The sequence below is a fragment of the Carassius gibelio genome, chromosome A11 (genome assembly GCF_023724105.1).
Source record: "Carassius gibelio isolate Cgi1373 ecotype wild population from Czech Republic chromosome A11, carGib1.2-hapl.c, whole genome shotgun sequence".
Classification (NCBI taxonomy): Eukaryota; Metazoa; Chordata; class Actinopteri; order Cypriniformes; family Cyprinidae; genus Carassius; species Carassius gibelio.
In genome coordinates, this window is record NC_068381.1 from 15,251,839 (window position 1) to 15,278,272 (window position 26,434).

A 26,434-nucleotide genomic window follows, 5' to 3' on the forward strand; every position below is an offset into this window, starting at 1 on the left:
AATGAGTTGTGACCAGGGTATTTTTGCAGTCACTGAACCACATGATATCAGTATGAAGACAATTTTTTATTTTTTTTTTATCTATCAATTAAAATTATATTTTTTTAATAACAAATTAAATTAAATTAAAAAATGAAATCGTTGGCCAGAAAAGCAGTTTTGCATAATGCATAATTTGCATAATTAAAAAAACTATACTGCTTTATTGCATATCAAAATAAATACCTTTACCTTTCATCTAGAAAATGTTTATTTGCAGATCGATTTACCATATGAATTCATGAGTACAAATTAATTTCTAAGAACTTGGCATTGACAGAATAAAGTCTAAATACACTCCATTAAATCAATATTGTATTCTCACAGATTCATATATATATATATAAAATATCAACTTAAAAAAAACGTCAAATATATAAATAAAAAAAATATTTTTTAACTTTGTGCACATGAAATATTTGGTTCCAGATGCTCAAAATGCATACATATTGCATATATCATTATCTATTTATACAAAGAAAATCAAATGTCAGGACAAAATTTTATATAAGAACACATACGAACACCTACTACACTAGTGTGACGGGTGGGAAAAGAGTAGAAAAGCTGTTGGGAATCAGGATTAATGCCATACAGCGCATAAACAAAGGCTGCTAATAGGAAAACAAGAACGCAAAGCTCCCAAGGCTGATTTTTTTATTTCATATAGCATGTATGTCACAACCTATATGTCTGAATTAAATGATCAAGCAACACCTTAAAGATGATGACACAAATGCATTCAGATATAAAATATGTTGTTGTTGTTGTTTTCTGTTTGGAACAGCTGAAGCAAATAATGAATAAATTCCCTAAAAGCTCTTCCAAACTCTCTCTTACCAGGTCCCTGGCCAATCCCTCCCATCCATTTCCTATACTGTATTTGCCATCTTGTGAATTTTTCATCACTCCTATGTCTACGGACTGAGCGCAGCCAGGTTGAAAACCCCTGAGACCCTGAAACAAATGCATCTGCCTCACACACTTGAGTGTTTAACTCATCTCGGTTTCCCACTCAAAACTTGCTGCAGCACCATAGTGATATGCATCAAATGGAAGATGCTGATCTCTATAAGCCTCTTCCAAAAAGTGTTCTGACATGTAATGGACCTTTGTATACAGTATAGACAAATATCGGAACAGCCGAGGGGAACGAAGACTGTAAATAAATGTAAATAGCCCGACTGGTGCAGTTGCATTACCTGCAGACCGTAAAAGTCCACAATTGGCAGGATCTTGTAATTGCTTTGAGCATTTGGTCTTACATCTATTCTACTTGTTAGGGATTTCCAATCTTAGATGTTTTTGGTGGTAGGCTGCTGAAGTACAGTAGACTCTTTGTGACAAGAAGTAAATTACAAACATTAATCATGTAGAGCCAGGGAAAAATCAACACAAAATGTTTATTTCATGAACCCCGCTACCCCTCCCCACTTTGGGACTGTTTGCAAATTAATATTATAATGCCAGAGATAGTGACAGAATTTAATGGAACTGATGCATATATATACTTATATACTTCAGTGGCACTATAGTCTAATAGCCAATAAGCAAATGTATGCAAATTCACATGTTGTGGTGTAGTAACGTGTGCCTTAATGACTTGCTGAGTCTGATTATTTGCCCTGAACAGGCATTGTGCATATCGCTCCATAAACAAACTAGGCTATGTGGAAAGCTCTCATTGTAGTTTTATAATATGAATGAGAGAGGTGCAAACATTAGTGAGAAATATAAATTTAGAAATTATAGAAATTAAGATGCTAATAACTACTGCCACAGACTTCCTATTTAGGGGAAATAAATTTACACCTTTAAATCAAATTTCATTGAATGTCATAACATATTTATTTTAGCTGTCGTTTTGAAAGATCTGTGGCACATTTCTTGAGCATTTACTTGTAATCTGACTGCATTTCTCAACTCATTCCCCATGCCATTGGAGATGGGAATTGATTCTGAATAACAAATCTATCTAAAGTGAAACTGACAATGATGTTAAGTGAGATACCGAGCAATTCTATTCGTAGTAAATTTTTTGTGATTTTTTTGTGGTTTATTTTACACATTTCATCCTGACAGGATACAATGATTGTGGATAATCTTTTGCTCCACACTCCCCAGATAAAAATAAATAAATAAATAAATAAATAAATAATAATCAATTAAAAGGCAAGTAAACCTCAATTGAAATGACATACAATACAATAAACCAGTTTGTGCTGTGAGTTAGAGAAAAGTTGAATTTAGTCTGGATAACTAAATTCAAAGATAACTGACCCAAAAATGTACCTAAAATGTTCGGCAAGCAGTGCAGAGGTCAACATCGGGGGCAAAGGAACCGCTTTTAGCCACCTCCACTTTAAGCCCACACCCATTTTGTTTTTCCACACAAATCACAAGTGATTACAGGAGAACAAAACATTTCTGTACAGAACATTTATGTAGTAAATATCTAATCACTTTTGCCACAGTTTAAATTTTTTTAGGGCCCTATGATTTCTGTGATGCAGAAAACACAAACAGAATGGTGGAATCTAGTCATAAAAAAATGAATATGGTAAGTATAAAAAATTATTTGAGAAAAAAATAAAATAAAAATATATAACATTATATATTATATTATTGTTATATAGTTTATATTATATAGAGAAGTTATATTGTGATGTTCAACTGTTGCACTACTGTAACGATGACTGACTCGACATGGGATCCATTTGCAAGCTTTTATTAGAACACTCGTAGTCGTACAGGCGAAGGGTCAGGATCAGCAAACACAGTATAATAGAGATATCAGAATCGTAGTCAATATCAAGCAGTGGGTCGGGGTAACCAGCAAGTATCACAGTCCGTATAACAATCTGGGTTCAAAGGTAGGCAGCAAAGGTTCTAGGATCGATAAACAACAAGGGTTGGCAACTAGGATAGCAAGACAGGGTAGAACGCTCAGAAATGTTAGCCGTGGCAGAAACAAGACTTCGCAATGAGGTGACGCAAAGGTCTGGCTTATATGGCAGTCTCTGATATGGAACACCTGGCCGGTGATCAGTCCAAGGTGCGGGGCTGGTGGGTAATGTAGTGAGTATCAGTGTAAGTGAGTGTTTGGATGCCTGTAGGTGTCAGTATTCGGGCGATGGTGCCCTCTGCTGGCCTCTGGAGGGACTCACGGGGTTCGTATTCGTGACAGAGCCCCCTCCCTGCGAACGCCTCCTGGCGTGAGGTGGAGGGCGACGTCGGGGTCTTCCTCGAGGTCGAGGGGCCGGTTTCTCTGGATGTTCTCTATGGAAATCAGTGGTTAAGTTGGGGTCAAGAATGTCCTCGGCATTGACCCAGGAATGTTCCTCTGGACCGTACCCCTCCCAGTCAACCAAGTATTGGAGAACTCGTCCCCGACGTCTTGAATCAAGCAGCTCTCGCACCTGATAGGTCTCCTCGCTCTCCACCTGAACCGGTTGGGGACTCTGCTCACGGGACCTCCCCTCACCCTCCTCCTCCGGGGCAGCAGCGGGCTTGAGCAGTGACATGTGGAAAGTGGGAGAAATACGATATGTGTCAGGCAAAGCAAGGCGGAATGACACAGGAGTGATTTGTTGTGTGATTTTGAATGGACCCACGTACCTAGGACTTAGCTTTCGGCATGGCAATCTCATCCGAAGGTCTCTGGTGGACAGCCAGACCCATTGACCAGGTTGGTAAGTGTGTCCAGGGCGTCGACGACGGTCGGCCTGTTCCTTCAGGCGCCGTACAGCTTGTTGAAGATGTACGTGGGCCTGATTCCATGTATCCTCGCTTCGTTGAAGCCAATCAGTAACAGCGGGAACATTGGTGGGTTCACCTGACCAGGGAAACATGGGTGGTTGGTACCCTAGAACGCATTTGAAGGGGGTGATTCCAGTGGAGGACTTGATCAGGGAGTTCTGAGCATATTCGGCCCATAGGAGAAAACGAGACCAGTCCTCTTGATGGGAGCTGCAGTAGGAGCGGAGGAACCGAGTGAGCTCCTGGTTGAGGCGTTCCACTTGACCATTGGCTTCGGGGTGATAGCCAGACGTGAGACTTACGTTGACCCCTAGGGCTTGAAAGAAATCCTTCCATAAACGAGAGGTGAACTGAGGACCTCTATCCGAAACGATGTCGTCAGGTATGCCGTAAAACCTGAACACCCAATTACACAGGAGTTCGGCGGTCTGAAGAGCAGTAGGGAGTTTGGGTAGAGGTATGAGGTGACAAGCCTTGGAGAATCGATCGATGATCGTGAGTATGACCGTGTTACCCTGGGATAGGGGTAAGTCTGTGATGAAGTCTATGGCAAGGTGTGACCAGGGTCGTTGAGGGATAGGAAGAGGTTGAAGGAGTCCAGCTGGCAGTTGACGAGGGGTTTTGTGCATGTTACACGTCTGACAGTTCTGAATGTATTTAATAGTGTCGGGGTTAATGGTCTCCCACCAGAAGCGGTTCTTGAGGAGATGGAGTGTGGCTGTGATGCCGGGGTGACCAGAGGCAGGAAGACAGTGAATATGACTCAGGACCTGATCACGGTGAGGGGCAGGTACGTAGGTTTTATCCGGTGGACAGGCGGCTGGTGGTGCTTCTTGTGAATTGTGTTGTTCAATAAGAGTCATGATATCCCACTGGATGGGAGCAACCACCACATGGAAGGGCAATATGCGTTCGGGGACTGAGATGGAAGGGTCGTCATCATGGATACGTGACAAAGCATCGGCTTTAGTATTCTTGGAACCTGGGCGATAAGTGACATTGAACTGGAACCGGGAGAAGAACAAGGACCATCTGGCTTGGCGTGGGTTGAGTCTCTTGGCGGAGCGTAGGTATTCCAGATTTTTATGATCCGTAAAGACGGTGAAAGGATGAATAGCCCCTTCGAGCCAATGTCTCCACTCTTCAAACGCTGCCTTCATGGCTAACAGTTCTCTATCACCCACATCATAATTTCTCTCCGCTGGGTTGAGCTTGCGTGAGTAGAAAGCACAGGGATGAAGTCTCTCCTGAGGGCCTGGTCGTTGTGAGAGAACGGCCCCAATGCCAGTATTGGAAGCGTCAACTTCGACTAAGAAGGGAAGAGAGGGGTCAGGGTGATGCAGGATAGGAGCGGTGACAAAGCGTTCCTTTAATTCCTTAAAGGCTTGACGGGAGGCTTCGGCCCAGGTGAGACGATGGGTACCTCTTTTGATCATGGAAGTGAGAGGACTGACGACTGTACTGAAATTTCTGATAAAGCGTCTGTAGAAATTGGCGAATCCCAGGAACCGTTGTAGCTCCTTGAGAGTCTGAGGCTCTGGCCACTTGAGTACAGCAGAGACCTTACTGTCGTCCATAGCAACTCCCCCCGGACTGATGACATAACCCAGGAAGGTAGTGGAAGTGGTGTGAAACTCACACTTCTCGGCTTTGGCGTACAGTTGATGTTCGATGAGGCGCTGTAGTACAGTTCTGACGTGTTGAATATGATCCTGTAGGGTGTTGGAGTAGATGAGAATATCGTCAATGTAGACCACAACAAACTTGTTCAGCATGTCCCTGAAGACATCATTAATGAACGCCTGGAAGATGGACGGACTATTGACCAGTCCAAACGGCATAACCCGGTATTCATAGTGACCGTTGGTTGTAGAAAAGGCCGTCTTCCACTCGTCACCCTCTCTGATGCGAATCAGGTTGTAAGCACAGCGTAAGTCAAGCTTGGTGTAGTATTGAGCTGTGCGAAGTTGTTCTAATGCAGCTGGAACCAGAGGAAGGGGATAACGGTACTTCACCGTGATCTCGTTGAGACCACGGTAATCAATGCAGGGTCTTAAACTGCCGTCCTTCTTTTTGACGAAGAAGAAACCAGCGGATGCAGGGGAAGTGGAAGGACGTATGAAGCCTTTCTCCAACTCCTCCCTGATGTATTTAGTCATGGCTTCGGTTTCTGGGAGTGACAGTGGGAACACACGACCCTTGGGTGGATTGTGACCTGGTAGAAGATCAACAGCACAGTCATGGGGTCGATGAGGTGGTAAGGTGTTTGCTTGGGTTTTGCTGAAAGCTGCCTTGAGGTCGTGATATTCCGCTGGTAGGTTGGGAACCTCGAATGACTCCTTGTTAATCGCCAACGAGCGCACTGGAAGAGGAGAAATGGTAGATAGGCATTTTGTTTGACATTTAGTGCTCCACTTTAATATCTGACCCTCCCTCCATGATACTAGCGGATCGTGCAGTCTCAGCCATGGTAGTCCCAGAATTATGGGTGTATTGGACGTGGGCAGAACGTAGAACTGAATGACCTCCTGGTGCAGTAAACCGGCTGTGACGGATAGACTTTGTGTAAGATGAGTGATGATACCAGTTCCCAGGGGACGACCATCTATGGTAGCTACAGTCAGAGAGTTAGCACATGGTATTAATGATACGTTGTTTGTTCTTGCAAACTCAGCTGACATGAAATTCCCAGCCGCTCCAGAGTCCAGTAAAGCAAATGTGGTCACTTGAACGTTGTTAATGGTTAGCTTCAGGGGTACACACACACAGTTTACTGGATGGAGAGAGTGTAAGGATTCACTCACCAATTTGGATGAGACAGATGAGGGACGTGAAGGACAGTTGGCTCGTTGATGACCAGGGGATCCGCAATACAGACATAGACGATTTGCCAAGCGGCGATTCTTCTCCTCAGATGAGAGATGATAGGTATTAACTTGCATGGGTTCAGAGTCCTCGACAGACTGAGCTGCTTTAATGACAGTACTGACATGAGAGCGAGGTTTACGTGAACGCTGCAGATTGTCAATTGCTATCGTCAACTCGATGAAATCGTTCAAACTTCTCCCCTCATCTCGACATGCTAGTTCAGCTTGTAATTCATGACTTAAACCCTTTCGAAACAGAACTTTTAAGGTGTCACTCACCCAGGTCGTTTGTGCTGCCAATGTGCGGAAGTTCATAGCATACTCAGCAGCTGAAGATCTCCCCTGAGAGAGCTCTAGCAAGCGTTCGCCAGCACTCTTTCCCTCCTTGGGATGATCGAAAACCTCACGGAAGCGTGTGAGGAAATCGTTGAAGGAGGAGAAGGATGATCCATCCGTGCGCCATACAGCGGTAATCCAGTCAAGAGCCCTTCCGGTTAATAACGAGCAAACAAAGGCAACCTTACTGTTGTCAGTGGAATAGAGCATGGGTTGTTGTTCCACAAACAGCGAACATTGTAGTAAGAAGCCTTTACATTTGTTAGGGTCACCGTCGAATCTCTCAGGAAAAGCCAGTCGTGGGTTAATCTGAGAGGGCGTGGGAACCGCATGTGCAATGGCGGCCGCTTGTGGCGCGGGTGTCGTGACAACAGGACTATGGAGATTCTGAATAGCCTTCACCAATTCCTCCGTGACGGCGGTAAGATGATTTAACTGTTGCTGATTTGCAGCGATCTGACTTGCCTGAGCTGCCAGGTTGGTGCAGAGATGTTCATAGGCTGCTGGATCTTGTCTTGGCGAAGTCTTCTGTAACGATGACTGACTCGACATGGGATCCATTTGCAAGCTTTTATTAGAACACTCGTAGTCGTACAGGCGAAGGGTCAGGATCAGCAAACACAGTATAATAGAGATATCAGAATCGTAGTCAATATCAAGCAGTGGGTCGGGGTAACCAGCAAGTATCACAGTCCGTATAACAATCTGGGTTCAAAGGTAGGCAGCAAAGGTTCTAGGATCGATAAACAACAAGGGTTGGCAACTAGGATAGCAAGACAGGGTAGAACGCTCAGAAATGTTAGCCGTGGCAGAAACAAGACTTCGCAATGAGGTGACGCAAAGGTCTGGCTTATATGGCAGTCTCTGATATGGAACACCTGGCCGGTGATCAGTCCAAGGTGCGGGGCTGGTGGGTAATGTAGTGAGTATCAGTGTAAGTGAGTGTTTGGATGCCTGTAGGTGTCAGTATTCGGGCGATGGTGCCCTCTGCTGGCCTCTGGAGGGACTCACGGGGTTCGTATTCGTGACAACTACAAACTTGATCTTCAGATTAAGTGTTAATTAACAAATGAAGTCAATGTAACAATATCTATGCTAATATAATACTAGCTAAATTTTGTATCTCAATGCAAAATGAGTGTGAAACATGTGCAGCATCATACAAAAATAAAAATGTACGCATGAGTTCTCTATGCTGTGACATCACAACCTGTATGTCTTCAACCCCCTCCACACAAAAACTTGTTCCAGTGCCACTGGCCAACATGTTTTAGGTCTATAGTCACCATCCCTCCAAGCCTCACTAATGAAGACAAAGCAGTTAGAGGAAGAAATTAAAATTTTAATTGCTGTCCTCAAGATCCCAATATGTTGCCTCTCACCCAGGGGTCTGCGATTAAATTGGTAAACTGCATTCTGTATTGATGGCTCTGTGCTCCTGTGGACATTAATCTTTGTCATGTACAAATCACCCCCATATTGTCATGTTGATGGCTCCACAAGGTGGATTATAATGTGTTTCCATATGGCTCGGCTTTGCCACATAACCATGAATGTGAGCTTTATGAATTATTAATGTTGTTGGTGAAATCAGCGTGATTCAGTGCACCCTTGACAGAACATACATTTGGGGTGCTAATTATTGCACTTAACATACAACAATTGTGTCTTGCAGGATGAAGCACCATGCGAAAGTCATGGTCCCTGCAGAATTATGCTAATAAAAAGCATGACAATGGGGGCAATCAGACCATCATAGCACTGATTTATTGCCTCAGATTAGTCTGTCACACACCTAACTGCACTTTCTAAGCAATGTAAAATCAGTAACAGTCATCCTGCACTGCAGTACATTTCTACTGGTGTGACTTTTGACCTCATTCAGGATTAGATGGTTAGCATGGCTCCTTTAGCATCAGGTTTTGAAAGCAACATTTTCCATTGCAACCATTCAAAATAAGCCATGTATTCTGCACAATGCATTTTTTTTGCATGAAGCTTATTTATATTAGGGGTGTAATGGTACACATATTCGTACCGGACCGTTTTGGTACATGTCTTTCGGTTAAGTACGCCTTACACAGTCTTTGATGTGGCAATGCTGATCGCTGCATAAAAGCCATGGAGTGCCGCTTCTGGTACAGTTTAGAAACGTGCTGGTATAATAAAACAAGTGTTGACTCCAGATAAATTCATCAAATATATAAAGTCTAGAGAGGAGAATTTCGCAAAATATTACACCATATACTCATTTTACTAAACCTGATAGTATTATTAAATATAATGTTTTAATGAATCTGTTATGAAACATGCCATGACAGCCAGTGTGTATTGAATATATTTCAAGCCTAGGTTAAGCCTAAGATCATTTTAAAACTGCATTATATGCAATTTACATGTTTGTTCAGTAATTTACAAAATTCTTCAGTAAATCACTGTTTATTAAAAAAAAAAGTTTTTTTTCCCCCTACTGTCCGAAATCATACCAAACCGTGGCGTCAAAACTGAGGTATGTACCGAACAATCATATTTGTGTACCGTTACATCCCTAATTTATATGAATGTTTATACATTATATATATGAATTTGATATGTTATTATTATAATTATTTTTAATTAATTAATTATTTAATTATTATATATAATTATTTGTTTTGTTTTGTTATTTTAGTACTTCAAGATAAACTAAATGAAATATGAGAAATTTTCTTTAGTTGAAAAAAAAGTATTTTTTTATATAATACATAATAACTTATTCTTTTTTATGTTTTTAAATTTTTGTTAATTTTAGTTTAATGCAACTTTGATTTATTAGTATATATATATATATATATATATATATATATATATATATATATATATATATATATATATATATATATATATACTTAATAGTTTTAATACATTTTTGTTTCAGTTTTAGTTTTGTCAGTTAATAATTTTAGTACTTCAGCTTATCCCAACATTCAATATTGGTTAGTTAGTAAGTTTTTCATCTAAAACTTTTTTTTTTTTTTTTCATCTTTTTATTTATTTGATCACCACCACCCAAAAATATTCACAACATGCAAAATGTGTCAAACTGATGTAAAATTATTTTAGATTTTAGAGTCTTGCTAACCTTGGCGCACAGTCATTAGAGTCTTCAGGGGCCTTTATGATATAATTTCCTGTTTTATGTTCTTTCCTCTCTCTGTATCATTGAAAAATCTGACTCATTCCTGCTTCATCCACCCAAAACTCGCTTGCTGTCAACAGCCCAGGCAGCCCTTTGGGAACATGACAGGCTTAGGGATAATGCCCACAGAAAATAGTAAGACTGATGTAGGTTTATGTTGGGCTGTCAAACAGTGGCTTCCTATCGAGAAATGGACACAGCAGAGTTGAGGCTTAACGGAAGGGGACAAGGAAAAATAAATCAATTTGCTAATGTTTTAGTGACCTGCAAAAGACACGGCACAAGCGAGCAAACTCCCTCTTGAGCGGGAAAGCATTATCTGTCATCCTGTGTGAGTGCATATTTCCAGATCAACACTTGTCCTTACAAGGAAACATGCTAGAGTGCATCCTCCTAAATAAAAACAGCAGCTTTTGCTTTGGAGGGAAACCAAGTAGATCTTTTACAGATCCCTCGCAGTGCTCAGTGTTAAATTTGCCCACCACTGAAGGGCATCTTGAATAATTTCTGATTTAGATGGACTAAGTGTACTCTTCATGCTTTACTGACTGCATGCTCTAGAATGCAATATCTAGAAAAGCTTCCTGGGTTGCATTCAACACAACTATGCTCTCTAGGTTTTAAAGCCCCATGCATCTTCAAGCTAAAATTACACACACACTTGCGAGTTCATGTGTGATAGACAGTATAAATAAGTAAGCAGGGTTGGTGGGTGACCTCAGAAATGCACACAACTCTCCAGACACAATCTGATCATAATACTAGACTGAGCTGAAAGTATGTCTGAAGCACACAGCGGCATGGATTTTGTCTTGGAGAAAGATCAGCGTGACCCATGAATAAAAAGGCTACAATTACTGCCATCCATGTGAAAGACACTCAAGAGCTGTTATGTTTCTACAAAACATTTTTCTGTTTAAGTCCCTTTTATTAGTATTAATTTCTTGTATGACTACATTTGCATGCCTGCAAAATTTCATTGAGGATATTAGCTATTTTAAGCTAGATTTCTGCTTTATACATCAGACATACTGTAGCAACTAAGACAAATTGACAGGCAGTCAATTTGTAAATAAATAAATTTTTACTTTATAATAATTATTTTACAATTATTTAACCATTATATCAGCAGTTGTGGCAGCCCTCGTATGTAGCTCTTCTCGTGTTAAGACGGAGGAGTGTAAAGATCATTGACAAGGGCTATAAGTATCGCTTTAGATTCATCCTCCTTTTATTTACCTTTCTTCACTTCTGTTTCAGGTTTTATGACCAACTCTTACTACATGTTTCCACAGGCCACTATTACTACCAATCGCAATCCACCCATCACACACTATAGGCAGCGCAGTCCTAATAACCTGCTATACTTTGTCTATGTCTGCTAATACAATACTTTATTTTTCTATTGGCCTCTAGAATTGTCATTTTCCAGTAAACAAATCAGATTTCATTACATCTTCATTAGCAGTCATTCAATACTAAACCTCATATTCTCTAATTTTCCCACACTCCCCATCTGACTGAAATAGGTGGAGGAACTGGTCTGCTTATCTCTAATGATTGGAAATGTCTTCCTTTGTCTTCTCTGGGTATTAACAGCTCCTTCGATTCATATTCAGTCACTATTACCCACTCTTTCTAAATAAATTTTAGTTGTTTATCGACCGCCACGACCACAAGGTAACATCTTGGATGAGTTAGATGTACTATTCTCTACCCTTCATGATGATGTTACTCCTCTAGTTATGCTTGGAGAGTTTAACATCCACCTGTAGAAGCCTCAGGCTCAGGCTTGCCTTTTTTGAAATCAAGGAAGTGTTAACTACAGTTACTCACAAAAAAGTGCAACCAACTGGAACATATTTATACACGACACTACTCCACAAATCATGTACTGGCTACTTCACTGCACACCTCAGATCACTTTCTATTCACTCTCAACTGGGGCTGCACGATTAATCGCATCCGATTGTCATGATTGTAATGTGTGTCTCTTTAGTAAAGCTGGTTCTGTGATTTAGTACTAAATATCCATCACCTGTGTTCGAATTGAGCGGCACTTAATATAAAGAGCCGTAGTTCGCTGACAAGCTATGCAATAGCACGTTCATAACGGCATGCGATTCATCTGCGATTATGAACGCGATATTGCGTAGCTTGTCAGCAAACTACAGCTCTGTGTAGTAAGTGCTGCTCCATTTGAAAGCAGGTGATGGATATTTAGTACTAAACACAGAACCAGCTTAACTAAAGAGGCACGCATGACAATCAAATGCGATTAATCGTGCAGCCCTACTCTCAACCTGAACATGGTTTCTGACACAACACATACTCCCTCCACACGTCATCTTTTCGACGTTTGCTTACTCTCTCCCTCCCGGCTATCTGCTATGGTTTCTTCTTCTCTTCCTCCCCCTAAACAATTATCATCTCTTGAGTTATCATCTATTATCATCGCAGTGCTACTGATACTTTCTGCTCCACTCTTACATCTTGTCTAGACACTGTCTGCCAGGCCAGCCCATACCACCCCTTCTACCCCTCGCCTGCCTGATGTTCTCTGTGAACATCTTTCTAAGCTCAGGACTGCTGGAAGTGTATGGCGCAAATCAAAAAATCTTACTGACCGTAACCCTCTGGAGTCTCAGCTATTTTTGGGGCCTGGAGAAGTTTTATCATGCCCTGACATTTGTGCTTTTTTTCAGTTTCTTATAAATATCTAAATGGCTAAAGTATAATCTCACTGTAATCAGCACAAACTGGTTTATAATATGTGAAATGCATGTATGTATATGATTGCATTTTTGAGAAGAAAACTAATTATGCTTGGTTAGTGAAAAACTAAAAATGTTAAATCACTTGAATAAGGCAAAAAAATATATATGTATATATAATGTTGACTATTAATTTGGCCCTATTATACAGTAGATATAGACCTTGTGACAACCTCATGTGACAACTAAAAGTCTATCATATTCTAATTTTACACCACAGGATAGTCCCAGAACCAATGACATCTAAGCCCCGGACATCCACTAGGCCTAGAATGACCCCTGTGCATAACTGGGATATTTCTGGTGCTGCATACACTTCAGTTATAACAATGTAAGTGCCTATTAACTAAAGTGTGAGCCTAAACCCGTTCTGAGAATATATCCTCTAGGGGTGCTCCGATCACGATCGGCCGATCGTTTATGCACATCTCATCAGTAAAGCCGGTTCTTTAATCAGCTGTAAATTCCATCAGGTGCGTGATTTCACATAGAGCAGCTGTTACTACACAGAGCCATTGTTAATAGAGAAGATGTGCAAATAAACGCTGAAAATGAAGTGGATTTGCGCATCTTCTCAGTTAACAATGATTAGAGAACCGGCTTTACTGACGAGATGCGCATAACGATCGGCCGATTGTGATCGGAGCACCCCTAATATCCTCCTACTCTCAACATAAGAGTTTGAACAAACCTCATCAATGGAAACCAGGGCTGGTAGGTATGTACTGTAAATGTGCTTGGCATAACTGTGAAATAGCACTTAAACCTCTGCCTCTGTGTGGACACAATAAGTTCATTAGTTAGTTTATTTCTCCCTCTATCTTTTTCTCTTCCTTCCTCCCCCTCTTTTCCCACCTGACAGATGGATCAGGCTAATGAACTCCCAACATTAACAGGGGAAAGAGTCAGGAGAAAAGTGGGAGCTTGGTTACAGCCAGCGTTAGTGATGATAACATACACTGACAGCACTGGAAGCAAAGGGAAACTTGTACATGAACATGTAGCATTTATAACCACAGTAAAGTATGTAACAAGCAGTGCCAGGGAACGTACTGAACTTATTATTTATGTCATTTATTCTGATATATATATATATATATATATATATATATATATATATATATATATATATATATATATATGTGTGTGTGTGTGTGTGTGTATTCTATGTATATATATATATATATATATATATATATATATATATATATATATACACACACACACACACACACACACACATTTATAAGCTGAAATTGGTGCTTAAAAAATCTTATCAATGTTGAAAACAGTGTTGCTGAATATTTTCAAAAGAACAGCATTTATTTGAATGAATTGTTTCAATTTAAAAATGAAATTTACTGCACAATGTGGAATAATTAAATGTAATAAAATATTTTAGGAAGAGGGCCCACACACACACTTACATATTTATTATAAGATTTCTCCATTCTTAAAGCTATGGATTTGTAAAATACATTTACATGCTGTCAGTACGTGCATATTTTATATATATATATATATATATATATATATATATATATATATATATATATATTCACAACATGTAAACATGTCTACTAATGAAATCAGTTACCATTATACATTATAACATATTAGAACACACTTTCCCGATGAGCAGTACACATATATATATATATATATATATATATATATATATATATATATATATATATATATATATATATATATATATATATATATATATATATATTATTTATTTCACTTTAAATTAATTTAATGCAATATTTATGAAGAAACTGTATATTGTAATTGTAATTAAAAAAAAAAAAATAGTAAGAAAAAAAAAGTTCCTGAGAATGTATGGCCTCTTCAAACTAAAATGGATTGCGTCTTGCACTTGATGCACTGAAGTCTTCAAACTTCAAAGTCTTAAGCACATAACCATGAGCACACAGCACAGCATCCAATGTGCTGACACCTCTTAATACAGAGCCCTATGTGCAGGCCACAGCAGAGCAATCTAATCTCAGGGATCTTTGCATCTCCATCCAGGCCGTTATTGACTGTATTTGGGGTCATAAATCATGGTGGAGACACATAGTGGCTGGTAACTCTACCAGTGTGAGACTTCACAAACTGCTTTCAGGCCAATGATGCAGTGAAGTGTGCCCAGATCAGATGCTAAAGTAACCATCATGAACTCAACATGCACACACACACACACATGCAGATGCTCTCTGCAGCCCAAATACACCAATATCTCCAAAACACTCTAATTATCTCTGTCAGTCTTTAGAGTTGAGGTGGTGCAGAGGTATAGAAATAGAGTCATATAGAGTCAATAGAGTCATATAGAGTTCAATAGTGTCATTTACTGGAAGCCATTGACACTTCTTTGCATTACAGTCAAACCTCTGTATTATTACGTCATAAAGTGGCACATTCCAAAAAAGTTGTTTTCTGAGCTTGGTTTCAATACAAGCTGTATTTAAATTAACAGGAAAGTTTTATTATTATTATTATTATTATTATTATTCTATTATTATTATTATTTAATTTATAGGATGTTTTTATAGTACATTGACCTCTTACACGTCAAACGATCAAGGAAAATTAGATTTCTGTCTTCATTAACCCTTTTATATTTGATAATAATCGAATATTGAACATAAAATAATGGCAAATAATGTCAAACAAATAATGGCAAAAAATGCTGCAGCAATGAACAATGAATGTATTTATGTATATATGTATGTATTGTTTGTTGTTGTTCTTGTTGTTATGGAAAATCTGAAATTTTAAATACTGGACAAATAAAAAATTAATGTGACTGTGAACACTGGAAAAAATATCAGAACATGTGTAGAGAATAAGGACAGTTCACATGCAATTTAGAGGTTGCATTAATTTGAGATGACAACAACAAGAATAATAATATTAATAATAATAATCAGTAGTAGTTGTTTTTGTTTTGTTGCCAGCTTACATATTTAAAATCACCAATTAAATCTGACAACAACAGTCTCACAAACGTTTCATTTGCTCAAATAATGTAAAAAAATAAAATAAAATAAATAAAATAATATTTTTTTCATAGCACCAGGAACTTCTAATAGCATTGCATTTGCCGACTCCTATTCATAGTGTGACATCACACCCTTAAAGGAAAGCCCATATGGAGGGCAAAAAACGTCTTGCCTCCACGGACCGCCAGTTATGTAGTAAGACAGTGATATTAAAAGGCCAAATTTACTACACACCTTATTGATGATGCATACATTGTAGGCAAGCAGATGAACTCAGAATATAAACACAATGCGCAAAGTTTAATCTTAAATGTTTTCCCTGACTGTCTGACTGTTCTCACACTAGATCCCCAGGGAATGTCTCAGCAGTCTTAACCATCATCTTGCCATTACTGATAATAACCGCTACATTCCACTGCTGTAGGATGTGTTTGTTATGGTGTTATTTGTTCTAAAGCTGCCATGCTAATGCCTTACTCACTGAGCTCTTCAGCGCCCAAACAAACGCTCAGGTGAAAATTCACGGAATATATGTATTGGTCTAAAAAAACAAAATTGAAAGTAGCATTTGGACAAGAAAGAGAAAATTGTAGTATTTGTAAAAAGACTCTTAAATATTTGTTTAAGAATGTGAGGTCTGCAGGTTAACTGTGTCAACACACACGAACGCGTGCTACAGACAAGCAGGACAAATAGTTAAGAGCAGGAGATATGTATACATATTAGGGCCGGGACTTTAACGCGTTAATTGAGATTAATTAATTACACAAAAAATAATGCGTTAACTAAGATTAATTAATTACAGAAAAAAAATTCCCGCATTTTTAATAACTTATTTTTGCACCGCGGAATGTTTCTCACTGGATGAGTTTCGGCGGGACCGATTATACTGGAGCACAAACTAGCGTTCGCATATCACCGCAGCAGCACATCGAGCCTCAAGTATCACCTAAACGCAAAACATATAGTAGCTAGCGTGGACTTTACACTTTATGTTGAACTATGTTTTATTTTGTTGGTGCAACAGTTTATGTTTTGGCCAAGGTTGTTGAGAGTTGGAATTAGTATGTTATGGCCTCTGAAGCAACAGAGAGATGTTTTCTAATAGTCAGTGTTTCCAATGTTCTGAATGTTATTGACAGTATTGTGTTTTACTTTAAAAAAAAACACTTTACAGAAGGTTCCAGCACCTATAAGCTTCCTGAATTTCTGAAATGTACTATTTCTAAATGGTTTCTAAATATGCTATTGCTACACTTCATGGCAAAAATTGCAATGGTCTGCTAGACTTGGTTGAACAAAAATAAACAATATTTTGTTGCTTAAGCTTATGTATTCAGTCATTATTCAATGGTATACTATAAATCCATGTGAAAAAAAATTACTTCTCACTGTTCTCAGGTCAAATATTTATATGCGATTAAAATGCGATTAATTTTGATTAATTAATTACAAAGCCTCTAATTAATTAGATTAATGTTTTTAATCGAGTCCCGGCCCTAATACATATATAACGAGACCAATCTTATAATCTGTAAATTTTGACCAGTCGGTTCTGCTTTTCATTCTAGTAGTTAAATGTGTAATTGTGTTTATCATTCATTTTGCTGCTATTGTGGTTTGGTGTAGGTTAAAGGGCAGGTGTTTTGTCATTTTATGAGTGGACACAAATAAAGGTAAACCCTTTACAGTTTCAAATGATGTCTTATTTTTATCATTACGACCAAAAATGACAGAGTATTTTAAGACGCTCTGACTGTTAGAGTCAGCAGTTTGTGAAAAAAAGGTCAGATCAAAACATACACATTAAGACAAAGAAGGGTGAAGTAGGCAGTTTTCATGTAATGATGACTGAAGCCATTCTTCAGTTTGTGCTGTTTGTACTGTGAAGCTCCTGAAAGGTCAAGTTTCAAAGGTTCATCAGGTAAGTGTTTGTTTGAATGCAAGCCCTAATCCTTCTTTTGAAAGCAAGAAGGTCATGTATCAACTAAACCACAGACAACAACATTCTTGCTCTCTGTTTTCCTTTGTTTCTTATCTTATGCTCTCTTGCACATACTCGCAACTACCCTCAACACATATCTATCCAGGAGTGTGTCTATACCTTAAAATGAAGAGTTATTACATTTCGAAAAAGAATGTTGTGAGAAGGTCTTTTACGCTGGGTATGCCCCCTCTCCAACCACTTATTTCTCGCAAAATGGTACAGTTTCTACTCTTGAGAGATTAGAAAGAAAGAAAACCAGAGGTACATGCACCTAAAAATAAAAGTAGTTATCTTTGCAATGGTGACAAATGATCTTTGAAATTGGAGGACCATTATCTACGGAAGTCTACTCTGATACTCATTACGGCACATTTATGGAGGTCTCGGTACAATTTTCACAAGGTCAATTTTTCAGTAGGTCCATGCCCTTGGTGTCATTACTTTTGTCATACAAATTAAAAAAATTGCCTTGATGAACCAAAACAAACCAGAAATAAAAACTGTGTGTCATTATTCTTTCATTGTCATGTTGCTCCAAAAACAAAGGAGAGAATTCTGAAAAAAGGAAAACTTTTTACCCTATAGCTGGGCTTCCATCAACCTGCTTTTGTGCAAATTTTGAAGTATCGCATCAGAATCGAGAGATGGAAATGGTGAATTTAGAATAAAAATACCTTAATTCGCAAAAAGATTTTATATATTTTATATATATATATATAAAGACTGACATCTTTATTTAACCTAAATCTCTAATTACAGTTATTTAATTGTAGCTATATAAATCATATACATATAATTTCTGTCATTTCATAACATTTAGTTATATAATAATAATAATCATACACATAATTTGATTTAATAATAACCCAATTTGAAGCAAAACAGAATGTTCTGACAAGCTTTGTAAAATTATACTACATGCCTGAACGAAACAATCAGCAGAAGCTCTGAATGAGATGCATTCACTCTCTGACAGCAGGAGTCGCCTCTGGAACACCAGATAGACCAACGCTACTTTTGCGTCATCGAAGGGTAACGCCCCTTTTTGGGGGAAAACAAACGGATTCCTGATACAGAACTCGCTCCAGGGACCTTTTGTTTTTCATTGTCTCTGATGTGTACAGGCCTGTCAGATACAATTTCAAACCGATATTGTTTAGTCCTAGCCTGCGAATATTTCAAACGTAAAATCAGTTAACAGCCAAGGTAAGGCAAGGCAAGGCAAGGCAAATTTATTTATATAGCACATTTCGTACACAATGGTAATTCAAAGTTCTTTACATAAAAGAAAGTAAAATAATCATGAAGACAAAATTAACAAAAATAAAACAAGCAATTTTAAAACTTTTAAAATGATTAAAACATTTAAAAACAGTTAGAAAATGATTAAAAAAATAAAATAAAAATAAAACAGTGAAAATATAGTGCAATCTGTTCGGACAGACGGTAGCGTGCCTAATGAGAGCTAACGTTAATCACGTAGCTGCTAGCAGCTTCGTATTTCTAACTACAACAAATCTGTCAATAGCTTAAATCAAGTGAAATATGATCCAAGTAAACCACCGACTCCTCTTGACATGGCCTCATCATCTAGTTTATCATACTGTGAGTGTGTTAATGACAAAAAAATAGGCTACTTGGTGATTCCACAAGATAATGGTAACGTTAGATGTCCATATTTGGCCACTGCGTGAGGTTATTAATCCAGTTTTCGACCATTTCAAAGGGACACCTCTGTAAACACCTTATCCAGTAGCTTCTTTAAATACTTCTCATGGTCCTCGGCCGGCAAAGAGAGTGTGTATGTTTGTGCAATTTTTGCTATCAAGAAATTAGAGCGAGTTCTGTATCAGGGGAATCTGTTTGTTTCCCCCCCCAAAAAAGGGCGTTACATTTCGATGACGCAAAAGTAGCATTGCTCTATACATTGTTTCCTTAGTTACCGCTGTAAACAAAGCTGCACTGCACTGAAAAACTTCTTTAATATAAACTATACTGAGGTAAGATGAAAATAAAATACCACAAAAACTTTTCAGAAGACAGTCAGCTCCCCACAGAAACACATTTATATAAACCCCCAAATCAATATTAAGGATTTTCTTCCAATAGTGCCTGCATCATAAACAGTGAGTGATCTGCCTGCTACAGTATTTTTCTCTGTGCGTCTGTCTTCAGCTTGTCTTGCCTGTGTTAACGGGCGTTTACACACGTAATATTTTCACATAAATTACATTTTGGTAAATGCTGGCATTGAAATGCAGTTTGTGCAAGTCCAGAACAGGGAGTTACAATAAGGCAAAAAACATCAGGTTGCTGATCCTGTTAAGGCCAAAGTATACTGCAACCGTCATCATTATATTATTTTCATCATCAAGAGGGCTCATGGACAGCCCCGCTCCCCGTGGTACTGCGCATGTGTCGAGTTTATCCATCCATGCTCATCTGCAGTTGTGAATACTTTAGAAAGCTGTGCGGACGCAGCTGTGCACGAGACGTAATGTAACACTGAATGTGAATTATACCTCCTTAAGTTCGTCCATCCTACACACACGTGACTGACAGCTCGCTCGCACCAATATGAGGAGGAGGGGTCAGTGTTACTCTCTACACTGCACTCAGCCAGAGAGATTCCTACTCTTTCACTCTTTGAGGAGACATGGAAAACCGCTGGAACGGTATAATGGCAGATATTAGTGGTTTTGAAACTGTGACATTTTCAAATCACTGTATACCTTGAAACCTGTAATCAGCCCATGCCTATTTACACCCCTACTCTTTTTCGAAGGACATCCTTGGATTTTAAATGACCACCGAGAGTCAGGACATCGGTTTAATGTCTCATCTGAAAGACAGTGCTTTTTGTCAGTATAGTGTCCCCATCACTATACTGGGGTGTTAGGACCCACACAGACCACAGGGTGAGCACCCCCTGCTGGTCTCATTAACAACCCTTCCAACAGCAACCTAGTTTTCCCAGGAGGTCTCCTATCCAGGTACTGACAATGCTCAACCCTGCTTAGCTTCAGTGGGCAACCAGTCTTGGGTTGCAGGGTGATGTGGCTGCTATGTTATACAGTTAACATAGTTAAGCTTCTGCTGGTCAGGTTCTCTGAAGGAAGGAGGACAGAAGGCCTGAAGTACGATAGGCTGTATCATGACAGAGGGAACTTTAGGAACATAACCCACCCAAGGGTTAAGAAAAACCTTGGCCATGCCGGACGCAAAGCCTAAGTAGGAAGGTGCCACTGAAAGGGCCTGCCGACCCCCAACTCTCTTTAAAGACAATATAGCCAAAAGGAAAGTAGTCTTAATAGTGAGAAAGTGATCAGAAATATCCTCAATAGGCTCAAAAGGAGGCTTACAGAAAGCTTCTATAAACAGTGTCTGCCCACTGACTGACCATGAGAAGGGCATGGTAGACCGTAATGCCGCCACGTAGACCTTCAGGGTGGAGTGGGTTAACCCTGACAGAAATGGTCCTGCAGGAACTACAGCAGTGTAACAACCGGGCAGTTAACTGGGTCAAGCTGGCGATTTCCCCACCAAGAAGTTAACGGTTTCTACTTCAAGCCATATGGTTTTCTTGTAGAGGGAGCTCTGGATTGGAGAATGGTCTTAACAAACTTGGTTGAGAGACCAGAAGCTATGAGTAGTGCCCTCTTAGAGGCCACACCCACATCTTCCACAGCTCTGGGTGGGGTTGTATAATTGTACCCTCCAGCAGTTCAAAGCTCCAAACACGACCAGCATCTCCAGGCAGTTGATGTACCACATGTTATGGTAACCGCTCCACAGACTGCTAAAATCATGCAGCGACAAGGAGCTCCCAACACCAGGCCATAAGAGAAGTACCAAGGCTTCCTACACTTGTCCAAGGCATTTAGGCCTCACCACATGACCATGATCATGTTGCGGGATTCACTCAGTGCTTGGCATCATGGTCGAATCCCACACCACACCCAGATAAATGGTCCTCTGTAATGGAGAAAGCACACTTTTATTTGCGTTTAGTCTAAACCCCAGTTCTTTCATGTGAGTGAGAATGATACAGAAATGCAGAATCCTTGCTTGGGAATGAGCATTCTGATCTTCAGTCTCATGATTGAGCAGTTTAACTGACGTAGATCTAAAATGGGATGCAGCCCGCCATCCTTTTTTGGATCAATGAAGTACTGGCTGTAGAACTCGGATCCTCTGTTGTGAGGAGGGGCCACCTCTCTTCCTCAAGAGAGTGTTAATTTATTGTTCTAATACCAGAGCCTAGACCAGCTAATCAAAACTAAATGCTATAGCCTCTTTCTACAGTATGGAGGACCCAACGAGAAACATTTGGCAGTAGCTTCCACGCTGCTAAATAGTCTACTAAGGGAACCGGTGTCTCGAGGCTAGTCTCCGGTGTACTTGTAGTTGCCAATTTGGTGCCCTGAAGCGGAGGACTCCCATGCGATGGCTGAACTAGCTGCTCTGGAAAAAGGGTGGCGAGTCCCTCAGTTCCACTATGTGTCCCGGCAGAAGAGACTGAGGGAGGTGCCCGTTGGAGACCGTGGCTCCCAGAAGCATCATTGGTGGTAGGGTTGGCAGAAAGATCTCCCGAGGGCACTAAAGAAAAACAGACACCATATGATGCTGTGCACCCCACTCTTTCTCAGTAGGGGCCACAGAACATCGCATGTCAGGGCCATCCTTGAGGAAGACCCTGTACTTTTCTTTAATGTCAAACAGGGTCAATCAGAGATACATCTCTGCTGCCACCAGAGCTGCCATTGTCCATCCAATGGCACAGGTGGTCTCCTCGGTGGCACGGACAGACAAATCCAGAGGCAGGATCCTTTAAGGACGATGCTGCCCCAGGGGACAGATAGCTCGCAAGCATCTGTTCCACCCGGGGCATCACCTTATAGCCGTAATCACTAACCCCCATTACATTTGCATTTGCAGAAGTTGTGGGGACAAATAAACATGACGAGAATGGTCTCATGATGCCCAGAGCGCTTGCTGAATGAAAGAAAGCTTACAACGGTTCCACCTCACATGCTTTTTTTGCTTCCTGGTTGCTATTTCACCTGCATATTACGTCTCGCCTTTCCATTGGACTGATTACACACGTAATTCAGAGCGTGGTCAGACTGAAGGTGCTCCCATAGTGTTTTCAGACACAGCTCTAGTTCCTGAAGGGGAATCATACTTTTTCCATAGATATCAACAAGAATTTGAAAGTTATCTTTTGAAGAGACAGAATATTGGCATCACACAATTTCCTTAAGTCAACTATCTGCCAAACTGTACATCAAATTCACATATAAATTATAGAAATTAATATGTTGCAAGTTATGGTGTAATGTAATTTATTAGTATAAAGATTATTATGTAGTTTAATATGATACATTGATATGGCAGCTCTGGCCAACTCATGGCCTGACTGGTCAGAAAGTGACTCATTATTGGAGGAAATAATGTAGAGGTGAAGTAACATTGCACTGGAACTGTGTTGTAAGAAACATAGCAACAGTTCTCAATGTTACCTAGAATTTGATCCCCTTGAATCACATCGACAGCTCGCCTTGAAGAGAGTTGCCTGGTGATTCTTGCAGCTATGTGCCTGCAGTTTTAACGATGCCACCTCTGTCTGATTCATGAAGGTCATTATGCGGGTTGACTTCCTCTAATGCACACCAGGGCAGTGCACCTGCTGTGCATGAAGCATGCGTGTGGCAGAACCAAAGTCACTGAAAGTAATTAATGAGCCAGACTTAACTTAATATATGTAAATGCTATAAGCAAGCTTCATGTGACATATACACATCACATATTTAACATGGTCTCCTTATCAACTGCTAGATGTAAAGTCTGCACATGCAAAGGCCACATAAAGCAAAACTTATTGGACACTTCTTTAAATTACACATGGAAATGTATGAATTAATTCTAACATAAAAGTGGCTTCTTTTTTTTTTTACCTATTTCAAAGTTGACATATATATATATTATACATAAGAAAATAAAAAAAAGAACATCAAAAAGTGTACGATATATATATATATATATATATATATATATATATATATATATACTGTAAAGAAAGCCACATTACTAAATGCCATGTAAGTTTTTTTTTTTTTTTTTTGGACACTGCTTTGTAGAGAGGGATAAACATGATAATTTGGAGCCACATTACAGTATTTAGAATGATGGCAAAATATTTATTTATTTATTTATGTTTTACATTTTAATTAGCTGGTCTGTTAGTTAAATCAGTTGACTTTAGCAGTCCTTGTTTCAATGTATACCAATGGGGACAGTTGGGGAAAAACACTTTTCAATTTTTTTTCCAAAGTCTGCATGTCTATAAATCAAAAAGTATTAAAGATATCTAAATGTCCTTTTAGATTCTGATTCTCAACAAACTAATGTTTAAACTAGACACATATAATTTTTCCCTCTATCAAAACAATAGCACAAAACATACCCATTTTTGAATGTTCTTGTTTTTAAAGCTCTTGGTTTGATAGTTTATTATATAATGTGGATATCCTTGCATTTTTATGTGCCCCTGGATACGTTTTGGAACCAATCTATGCATGTACACAGTACTTTGCTCACTAGATATTAGGTGACCAGTAGGATGCTGTTACCAGACTGATACACTAGAGAAATAAAGGGGACAAAAGGTGTATACATGTGAGTTCCACAATTTCAGTAAACCGTAGACTATGCCAATAAACAGCTGAGGAGGGTGAGAATATTTTATCTTTTACAAGCTGCCACCACCTCCTCTGAATGTTAAATCATACCCACAACCTCTGCGTCTAATTCAGAATCATAAATCACACACTATGATCTCCTTCTTAATCAACCTAAGCACAAGCTTCCAATAAAAAATGATAGTGCCACAGTTTTGCAAAGTCAAGGTAAAATATTTAGCCTCTGAAGCAAGTGGGCAGGACACTTTGCATGTCATATAAAAATTTGTACCATGGTGAAATACATTTTGCACAAACAATAAAGCCATTCACACAGTCACAAAGGAACACTGTGTTCTCTACCATTTCCTTCATAGATGCAAAGTAAATTGCCCTGGTGCAGTATATATAGTAGAAGAAACCACAGAAAAGATTGGAAATATTGTGCCTACAGGAAAATAACTTATTTCCCTGCTTGCCATATGTGCAAATGAGCTTCACCTGCAAGATAAGGAACATAAAAAGAAAAATACTGACATGTGTACTTGTGCACACAGTTATGGCAGACAGACACAAGTCATTAGGAGGTAAATTTGAATCCTCCCTCTCATTCCCTTCTGATTCTTTAAGCAGTATTAAAGGGATAGTTCGCCCCAAAATGAAAATTTGATGTTTATCTGCTTACCCCCAGGGCTTCCAAGATGTAGGTGACTTTTTTTTCTTCAATAGAACACAAACTGAGATTTGTAACTATACTAATATATATTACCTCTGATTCACACAATGTGCAAACTGTTAGAACTGAACAGTATTTCTATAATTTTTTAATCTCTGATTCACACAATGTGCAAACTGTTAGAACTCTCATGGGCATGTCCTCCTGTTCGGTTCTCAAGCAGGTGCGCGAGGCACAGACCGATTGTTTCATCATGAGCCACAGGGTTTAATTTGTTTTTGTTTTGATTTTGTTTTGGTTTTGTTGTTTTATTGTATGTTTTAGTCCTGATTCCCATTCACTTACATTATAAGACTGATAGACTATAACAGTTTCAGTAAAAAAAAAAAAAAATCAGTCTGTGTTCTACTGAAGAAACAAAATCACCTACATCTTGGGTGCCCTGGGGATAAGCAGATAAACATAAAATTTTCATTTTTGGGTGAACTATCCCTTTAAGGAGAAGCTAATTAGCAACAAAACTAACTAACCCACTTTTTTCAGCAGAATCACAATAGCTCAGCTATTTTCAAAACAGTTAAAAATGTATATAGCTTTTTAAAGGGACAAAAGCTACTTTATCCAGCAAGTGCCCCTCCACCTATGTATCCTAAGGATACCCATTTTAACAGGGTGTTGCTACTGTTTATCTGTTGAGACAGTTCCTACAGCAAGCTTATGCAAGAGCGGGAGCCCCCGTGTGACAGGCCAAGACACTCTTGGTCGTATCCTTTTAAAGGAATCTATCTTGATTCCAAGCCTTGAGCTCTACCCCGGGCCCAAGAGCCTGGCCCTAACAGGTAAGTCTGGGTTTGTAGCCTAGGCCTTTGGCCATAAGGGATAATGTCACGGACAGCCGTCCAACGTCCCTGGGGCAACTCCCATGGAAATGGTAGAGTTGGTACTTAGTATTCGCCATAGTTCTGGCCTGCACTCCGCTCAGCATGGTGGCCTGGGTATACTGTTCCCCATAGCGACCCCTAGAGGATGCAGTTCAAAGTTCCCTTGAAAGTGAACGTCTCGGGTTACAAATGTAACCATGGTTCCTTGAGTAGGATATGAGACACTGTGTCCTCTAGGTTTCCTGC